Consider the following 9,540-nt stretch of genomic DNA (forward strand, 5'->3'; position numbering starts at 1 on the left):
CTGAATTCTGTTTTCCAGTGGGGTCACAAGGGAGGTGATGCACAGAACATGTGTTAGGGCCACAGGGGAAAAGTTGTCCTTCTAGGAGGATGGGAGGTGGCAAGGAGACAACATGGCCCTGGGTAGGGAAAGTGTTTGCTGCTTGCCTTGTCAAACGGACAGTTTGGAGATGGAAGACAGAGTTTTGGGCATAGAGGTAATGTGTAATGTGTTTTCTATGTGTGGGGAGGACTTGTCCTGTTTGTAAGAATAATTCACCCACTGTGGACTCAGGGGACTCAAATTCTTCCCGAGGTGTGCAGCAAATGAACTTTGCATAACTGGGCAAATAACTTGCTCATTTCCAGATGGGCCTCTCACAATGGATGTAATAGTTCCTTTACCCCATGTGTCAGCTTTTATGTCTGTTTAGGTGTTAGCCCAATGGTTAGAACCATTGCCTGCTGGTTTCTGTAAAGGGAGCTGAAATCACCTGGACAGTAAGAGGCAATAGTAAAATAAAAATAAATCAAATAGCACTGAAATCAAATCTCAAAAAGCCCACAGAGACACTTAAAAATATAAGAATCATGATGCTGTACTTCCTGCTAACCCACTTTTTAACACCATGCTTATTTCAGATGCTTTGAACAGTCTGATTTTGTTCTCTTATGAAATGTTACTATTCATCCAGATTCCAACTTCTGGTGTCAATTTCCCAAGTATGTTATATTATTCCTGAACATTGTTTAATCATCTGTGCAGTGTATTAAGCATTTTCTGAATTAGGCATCCAAAGAAAGACGCATTTAGAGCTGCTTATAGCTGGAAGGTGTACAATTCTGGGAAAAGTGAACTTTCTCTTTGTACTCCAGATCACACTTTAATCTTGAAAATGGCATTTCTTTCTATAGGAAAAAAACCTCTAGACAGTGCTTCCAGCTATTTCAAAAACAACAGCTCTTCATGTGCTCACGTACTCAGAGTGATTCAGACATTCTCAGAAGCTGCCTGCTAGGAGCAAGTTATCTTTGGAGCACAGCTCAGAAACAACAGTTTCCATTAAAGCATCGATAATTATTTCTAAGTAAATATCATGAGGGAAAGGCAATTTGGACTTTCTTGGAAATATGTTGATGCTAAAGTAATTTACATGCAGATTAATTGTGTATTAGTTGAACATGAATGAGCAGTGCTTTCAAAATGAAGCCTAAGGAAACAAATTCTTGTGAACAGCTTCTGAACTTCACTTTTTAGCCGTCCTTTTCAGTAGAAAAAGCAGAATAAGTTGAGTAGTGATGTCATAAGTCAGGACCATATAAAAAAGTTTTACTTTTGTCTTCAAAATATTAGAAATTAGAGTCTGCTTGGATGTCTTGCTCTTGAGAAGTGCAGTGGGGTACTTTGCATACAATTTAAGAAAGGTAATAAGCTTAATTGAATGCATCTATTTTTTTTTTAAGGGAAGAGGTGGACTTACACATTCCTCAGCATCTTTCCTTGGCTGAAATAATTTCCCAACTGCAGAGCAACCAGGTTGTAAGCTCGTAGGAAAAAAAAGCTCCCATGTCAAAAATATTACAAAGTCCAGAAGCACTTAAGGCTTTAAAATAGTCATAACATGATGCCACAGATAAAATCACAAGGAGAAACTCAGCACTGAGACTGGATCTTTGAGCCAGCTGCTTCTCTGAGTAAATCTGATGTAAAGAAGGCAAGTGTCCAGGTGTTTATTGTCTGAATCACCATCCAACACGTCAGTTTTTCCAGAAACAACTCTTCTCATATCATTAGTCACATCCTTTTCACTCTTCCCATTTATCTGTGCTGACATTTCTCCCTCTTTACTTTCTTGCTTTTCCTTCTTGGCTTTTTACTTTTACTCTTTGTTTCGATTCACCTCATGCCTCTCCACAAACCTCTTCTACTTCCAAAATTAAGGGGACCTCCGTTACCTCAGATGCTCTCCCTTTCTTCTCATTTAGAAAATGTTTATTGTATGATAATTTCACAACATCATCAATATGTGTCAAAGGAGATTGCACCAAAAGAAAAAAAAAAAAAAGAGGTGTAGAAAAATAGCTCAGGAGAGAATCTTGAGTTTCCAGTCACCTAGATCCTTCATTTCTCCTGAAACAGTGTCTGCTATACTTGGAACTCCCCTGATTGTAAAACACGAAAAGAATGGCCACTCCTAGTCTCCATAGGTAATACTTCCGGACATCTGCTTGCTCATATCATTGTTCTCAGTTCAGTTGCTCCCCACCTTTGCCTATAAGCCATACCCAGATCTTCCCAGGCAAGACTTCTCAGTGCTGCTGCAGACAGGCTCCTACAAACAATATTCCCTGAGCAATGTAACTGTTATTAAAGCCCTTATATAGTATTTTCATGTTAAATTCATTGCACTCATAGTTGAACCTCAGTAATTCTGATTTGGCCTGGATTTACCTGTACTATGTGCTCATTTTTGGTACTTACAACTCTGGTACTTAGGACTACTTATGACTGTCTTTGTGCTTCCTTGAGTGAGTTTAAGGCCACTGAAGAGCCTTGTTTAAGTCATTTATTCTTACTACCTAATTCTACATCTATATTGGAACACACTGTGCCCTTCATTTCTTTTAGAGACACCTGATTATTCCTGCTAATGCTTTCCATTTTCTTGTTTTCTATAAAGCCCTTCTTATCAACAATCTTGTTTTAAAGAAATTTTCTTTTTTTCAAGTGTACTATACTTTCCCCAACACAAGAAGGACATGGAACTGTTGAAGCAGGCCCAGAGAAAGACTACAAAGATGATCAGAGGGCTGGAGCATTTCCCCCACAGGGACGGGTTGAGAGAGCTGGGGCTCTTCAGCCTGGAGAAGAGGACGCTCCAAGGAGACCTTACAGTGGCCTTCCAGTACCTGAAGGGGGCCTACAGGAAAGCTGGGTAGATTTAGACTAATAATAATAATAAGACAATTGGAAAAAATTCTTTACTGTGGGGGTAGTGAGACACTGGAACAGGTTGTCCAGTGAGGCTGTGGATGCCCCCTCCCTGGAAGCATTCAAGGCCAGGCTAGATGGGGCTGTGAGCAACCTGGTCTAGTGGGAGGTGTCCCTGCTTATAGCAGGGGGTTGGAACTACATGATCTTAAAGGCTCTTTCCAACTCAAACTATGACTCTGTGATTCTGTGATTGTGGTACAATTACCAGGCACCTACATCACTCCTCTCTTCTGTAGTCTTCAAAGCAAAGATTTTCATCCCCATCAGCATTTTATCCTTCTATACAAACAGTTGAGTCTCGTATTTCTCAGCCAAATCTCTATGGTTCTCACAATCTTGAGAATATATGATGAGTTCCAGAACTTCATATTAATTGCATTTAAGCTGCTCTTCAGGCTTTTATTTTACTCCCCCCCCCTCTTCTGTTTTCAAAGCCTTGCCCTTTCTACTGTTTAGAACCCTGTCCACATTTCAATAAATTATGTTTATAAAATGGTACAAAATATAGCAGTGGGAAAAGGGAACTTGGATAAAAAGCACAAACTGGGAAGATCAGGTGGACAGTTAACTCAGCCATAAGAAGGGTACCATGTTAAAGGAGATAAGGAGAGGTAACTAGGTGTTCACATGTTGGGATAGGAACAAAGGACAGTACTGCCTATTCAACAAGTTCTCAGTGTAATTTTTATACTGTGGGGTTTTACTATCACCTCCCTTTGACCCCATTTTAAACTCCTGTTCTAAATTAACCAACAGGAACACAGAAAAAACAAGCAAGTGTATTCAGAAGCTCACAGCGTCAACTCTTGAAGTCGCACCACCTACGCAGCCCCAGTAGATACATTCTTCTGACTGCCCTTGAATTAATTAGTTCTTGGCCAAAACCTTAGTGCCTGCTTGGGGCAGCTGGTAGCAGACTACCAGGAGCTCAGATAAGGTACCTTAAATTGTCCCCTGTGCTCAGAAGACATTCTTTCTTCTTTGGAGCTATCACTGTGAGTTGCTCATCTGCTGGGAAACTCTGGTTTTGTACTTCATCAGGGAGCTAGCAGACTATTTCCAAACCACTGAGGGCCTCTTCTGTCCCTACTGTTGCTGTTGTATGTCTCCAACACCTTCATTTGGCCATCCATGGAGGACTTCATGTCAGTTATACTGAAATTCTCATGGCTACCAGTGCATCTCAGCCTTGCCACCTCAGCTCTTCATCCATGCCATAGCTTGTTCTCAGCTCATGGTGAAACTGACGGCACATTGCAGTTTAGCAAATCCTGACCAGGACTTGGGTCAAAATGTTCCAGTCTAGTTTCATGTGTAGGCACATGTGGCCACCATTAAAGCAGGCAGAAGCTGAATCAGTGTGCCTGGCTCTGATAAGGTGTCTCTTCAAAGGCCTTGGCCAGTCCTAGCTCTGCAGCTGTTAACCCACACATGTTGTGCTTCCAGCCACATCCCTCACCTCATCCAGGCACAGATGTCTGACCTCTCCCTCAGCACACAAACAACCACACCAGCTTGAGTTCCTCATCTCTAACAAGAGGCCTGATGTAAAATTCCCTTTTGCTACCATTGGGTCCTGGCCCCTGCTGGTTGCTGAGCTAATGCTGTTAAACTCTTGGGCTATTAAACTTGCCCAGGTCAAGATGATAGATTTTAGTTTCCCTTTTTCTTCATGCAAGCAATGACATAATGGAACCAAATAGCTCTTCTGGAATAAACAATGCATATTCGAGAGATTACTTGTATTTACACTACTTACTGCAAGACCTCCAAAGGAGATTAAAACTCATGCTCCATACTGAAATTCTCTTTCTTTTAGCATGTTGGTGTCCACTACTTAATTCTCAAGAGGACTTGAAGTGACATATGCATTAGAAGTTATGACCCATGTGTTTCAAAATTACATTTTGTTGTTAGAAATGCTGAAGAAAGAATTTTTTTAACAAACACTTTTGGTCATTATTCAACACACACAAAGACAAGTTCACAATTTGCAAGGCTCAAAATGTAACACAAAGCATAACATTGTGTCAAAACAAAATAGGAAACCAGTCTTTTCTCAGCTAAACCCTGTTTAGAAAACAGCAAGATAGTATTATGACAAGAAACAAGAAGTAAAACTGTCAGGCCAATGCTGTTTTTGCTTATTCACACGCACATGTAAATGCATGTGGCTTTAGGACCTGTGAAGCAGATGGTCTGAGAGTAGTCAATCACCTGGATATACATACCCACCTATAGGACTTTGGAATGGGTACAGTAAAGCAAACCAGTCTCTGGAGCTGTTTTTATCACTGTGATCACATATTGTGCTGTCTGGGCATACAACAGTCACTTCATAAATATCAGAAATGAACCTTGTAGCAAAGCCCAGGCACCAAGGCTCTCCTCTGCAAACCGAAGCAGGTCTTGGATGCTCTTCCCATGTCCTCTCAGCCTTTTAACAAAAATCCACTATCACTACGTCCTGCACTGATTGACATACAAAGAAAAGCCAAAATACACAGGACAGGCCTAAGTCCCACAGCTCTGCTGTAAGCCTGAAAAACTGAACATGTTTTTCAAAAACTAAGACAAGCAGCTGGACCTCAGTTCTGTAGCTGGAAGCTGATGCTGTTTGTCCTTCTCCCACTTGTACACCTTTGAGTACAAAATAAGTTTCTGCCTCTGACACTTCACCAAATCTCACTTTGCCTAGACTACAAAAGCAGCAGGAGATCAGTTCAACACTGTCTGCACATCTTTTCCAAAGAACTGCCAGATGGGCACAAATGTAATCCCTGCTGGAAAATTAAGTCACACATCAATTCCATTAATCCCATCTCAGCAGGACCACAAGGTCTGACTGCAGCAGTGCCTTCCATTGGAAGTGTGATGGACTTGCACAGAAGTACTAGAAGTGGACTTGAGCCTTCTTGAGATCTGGATCAATGCTGAGACTGAATATATTCATTTGAAGGAATATTACATGCATTAGAGGCAAAGATAAAAAATAAATTACGTCATTTTAGTTTAATTATCTGTTTTTGTGATTAAGGCCTAGTTGCGTGGTTGAGCCACCAGAAGATAAGGCTCACTGTTTGCAAGACGGAACTGTGTACATGCGTTGCAGCCATCCACGATTAATATTATTTAAAGTACTAATTCCTCTGCTTAGAATAGAAAATGCCATAAATACCACATAGCTTCAACTCCTGCCAGCAGTGGATAACCAGCTTTCCTTGGCACGCCATGCACAAGCTGGGACCCCAAGGGACTGCTTCTGTGACTAAACAGCTGCGGTATTGGGCTATCAGCTTATGTACTTTGTGTTCGCTTCTTCTGTACTTTCAAAGACTGCCGTGTGACCATTTTAGCTCTTTCTCTGCCTCATTTGTGACTTATATGGAAACGGTTCCCTGGAGGTACACCTCTGCTTCTTGACCTTAACTGAAATAGTATGACTCAATGCTCTTCTCCATCTCCTATCTTAAAGTCTCAAACTTGCTTGCCATATAACTTTCAAGTTAAAAGTCAGTAGGAAAAACCCATCAGTTTATATCTACATTGGACTTTGTTGTATCTCAAGTTCAATGCAAATAGAAGATAAGCCATGATTTTAATATTGCAGTGCCCACGAGCAGAGGTGCAGAGGTGCTGGCCTACGTTCCCAGTGTCAACATGCATTCTAGACCACAGTGACCCAGGACAAACAAATTTGCAACTAAATGTTGTGCATTCAGGCGTTAATATTGTGGTTGAAGACAGCAGAAAGGCAAGACAGACTTCCTTCTTGGGAGCCCAACCTCAAGGCTAAGGTTTCACTGAAGCAACAGAAGTGCAAAGCTGTTTCCTTTTTACCTAAATGCTTCAGCGAGACGTTGCAATCAGTTTGACTCATGGCAGTATCTCTAGTCTGCTTTCAGGTTTGCGCTTCCTCTCTGCATAGCTACTTCCCAGGCCATATCCCCAGAGCAGGTACAGCAGGGCAGGGCTGAGCAAACATGCACCCAGTGCCTGGTGAGCTCGCTGCCATGGCATGTTCTCCTCCCAGTCCAAAGGGAGACCTGTGCCTAGAAGCACACCTGTTAAACAGAAATCAGGTTGCTGAGGAACTGTTTGCCTGGATCTCCAGTAAATGCTGAGTGAAAGCAGCAGTTCTTGGGATACTGGCGAAATTATATCAATTATTGGTTAGTAATACATTCACATTCAGGTAATGTATTTTACGAGTTCTAATTATGTTGTAGACCAGAATTAATGCAGTTCTGCATTAGATATATTTAAGAAAATTTATCTCCCTTCTACAAACATAAATGCTGCCGCCTATTCCAGCAATACAAAAAAAAAAAAAAAAATTCAGGCCCCAGAATGATATGTTTAGAAAGATCTAAGTAACAACGCCACCACAAATGAATGTCCTTGTATTCTCCTTTTGCTGTGTGACTCACAGTATTTCTTTATACTTACGGAAATTACACTTTTTTAAACTAAAGGGAACTTATCACATATTCATAGAAAACAGAATGTATGACCATTCAGGGCAGTGCACTGAAAGAACAAAAATATAGCTTTGAACTTTCTGTATATTCTTCAAATGAATTAACTCTCTAGGACAAAAAGGTAATGACTTTAAACTAAAGGGGGGGAGATATAGATTAGATGTCAGGGGGAAGTTTTTCTCTTGGGCAGTGAGGCCCTGGTACAGCTGCCCATAGAAGCTGTGGGTCCCCCATCCCTGGAGTCATTCATGATCAGGTTAAATGGGGCCCTGGGCAACCTGAGCTGGTGGGGGGCATCCGTGCCCATGGCAGGGACTTGGAGTTGAGTAGGCTTTAAGGTCTCTTCCAAACCAAACCATTCTATGATTCTCTGATTCTATGCTTCTTGGAAACACAGAGATATTTAGCTGCTATCTTTAGCTAATCTAAAGGATAAAGAGCTGTTACCAGTGTAAGGACTTTGAGTTATGTTCATGAAATAGTAGTGTTGGTAGTAAATTCTTATGAATGACTTGTTGCTAAGTTACACAGCACAGTGAATATTGAATGTAGAAAGAGAAGCAGTGCATGTCCAGTGCCTCTGATGCTCCTGCAAGCTACTTTGACAAGATCACAAAGATGAGCGGTGTAATGAGGGCAGGGTATTGCACTTTAGTTTCTTTGTTGCCCCAATGTGTTTAACCATATTTCTATTTGTTTTGGAAATATTCTCATTTCTAGGTCGGTCTTTAGGTTTTTGCTAAATTTGTTTTAGCCTTAGTCTACTTAGCCTACATCTTTAGATCAATATGCTGCATTGTTTGTGCAGAAGTGGTTAGTGCATACTTAGAAACAAATAAAAGTTGTCCAGGAGGGTTCTGTTACTTTTGTTCTTGTGGCGATGCTTTAGGAGTTGGTTCCCAAGTGAGTGCTGCTGTGCACACTCTTCACCCCAGCTGCCTGCACTGAAAGTGGGATGTTCCCTTCAAACATCAGCTGTTTTAAGGGCAAATGCTGTCATATTACGTTGATATCAACTTCATTCACAGCACCATGCAGTGCTTTGTGCCACGCTGGCTGAGACATGTGAACACGTTCCTGAGTTCTGCTGTGAGGACAGCAATTTGGTAATGCATTGGAACAGGCTGCCCAGGGAAGTGGGAAGTCACTGTCATTGGTTTGAGAAATGTGGATGTGGCACTGAGGGACGTGGCTCAGTGGGCACAGTGGGGTGTGTTGGCAGTTAGATCAGGTGATCTTAGTGGTCTTTTCCAACTCTAATGATCCTATGATCCTATGATTTCCAGAGTACTGGGAAGCTGCAGATGAATCCTCTCTAAATCTGCAACAGCATCAACTGCAATGCCACCCTTGTCAGACACCGAAACTTTTATTAATTTTTTCAGAATTTATAGCTTTATGTTTAATTTTTTTTTTCTTTTACTCAGAATTGTATTATCTTTACTTCAAAAATGCAAGCCAGGTTGTTTTAAATCCCTATTAGGTTAAAAACCCATTTTCTTCCAGAAAAATATTAACTTGAAAAGAAATATGCTAACACAAAGTTTTTGTAGCATTTCGTGTTCTTGTTATGTGTTAAAAACAGCATGCCAACAGCAGCAGGTTTTGATAATTGTATTTTACTTTACATGAAAATAAAAGCTGGACTTGTGAGCATGTAGTTTGACTACAACAGAATTTTATGGTTAATTTCTACAGAGCACTAGTTATTCTTACCTCCCACCACTATAGTCTTTTATTAAACTAACATCAGTGAGTGTGAGATAAGCAACTTTATTGTCCTTATTTTTTTGTTTCTTTATTCATTTGCTGCTTACGGAATTCAGTTTAATTAAATCACATTTGCAGACTTTCTGCTGTACCGTAAAATCACAGAATCATAGAATGACCTGGGTTGAAAAGGACCACAATGATCCTCGAGTTCCAACCCCCTGCTATGTGCAGGGTCGCCAACCACCAGACCAGGCTGCCCAGAGCCACATCCAGCCTGGCCTTGAATGCCTCCAGGGATGGGGCCTCCACAGCCTCCTTGGGCAACTTGTTCCAGTGTGTCACCACCCTCTGTGTGAAAAACTTCCTCCTAATA

This window comes from Meleagris gallopavo, chromosome 3 (genome assembly GCF_905368555.1).
Source record: "Meleagris gallopavo chromosome 3, MGAL_WU_HG_1.1, whole genome shotgun sequence".
In the NCBI taxonomy this organism is placed as follows: Eukaryota; Metazoa; Chordata; class Aves; order Galliformes; family Phasianidae; genus Meleagris; species Meleagris gallopavo.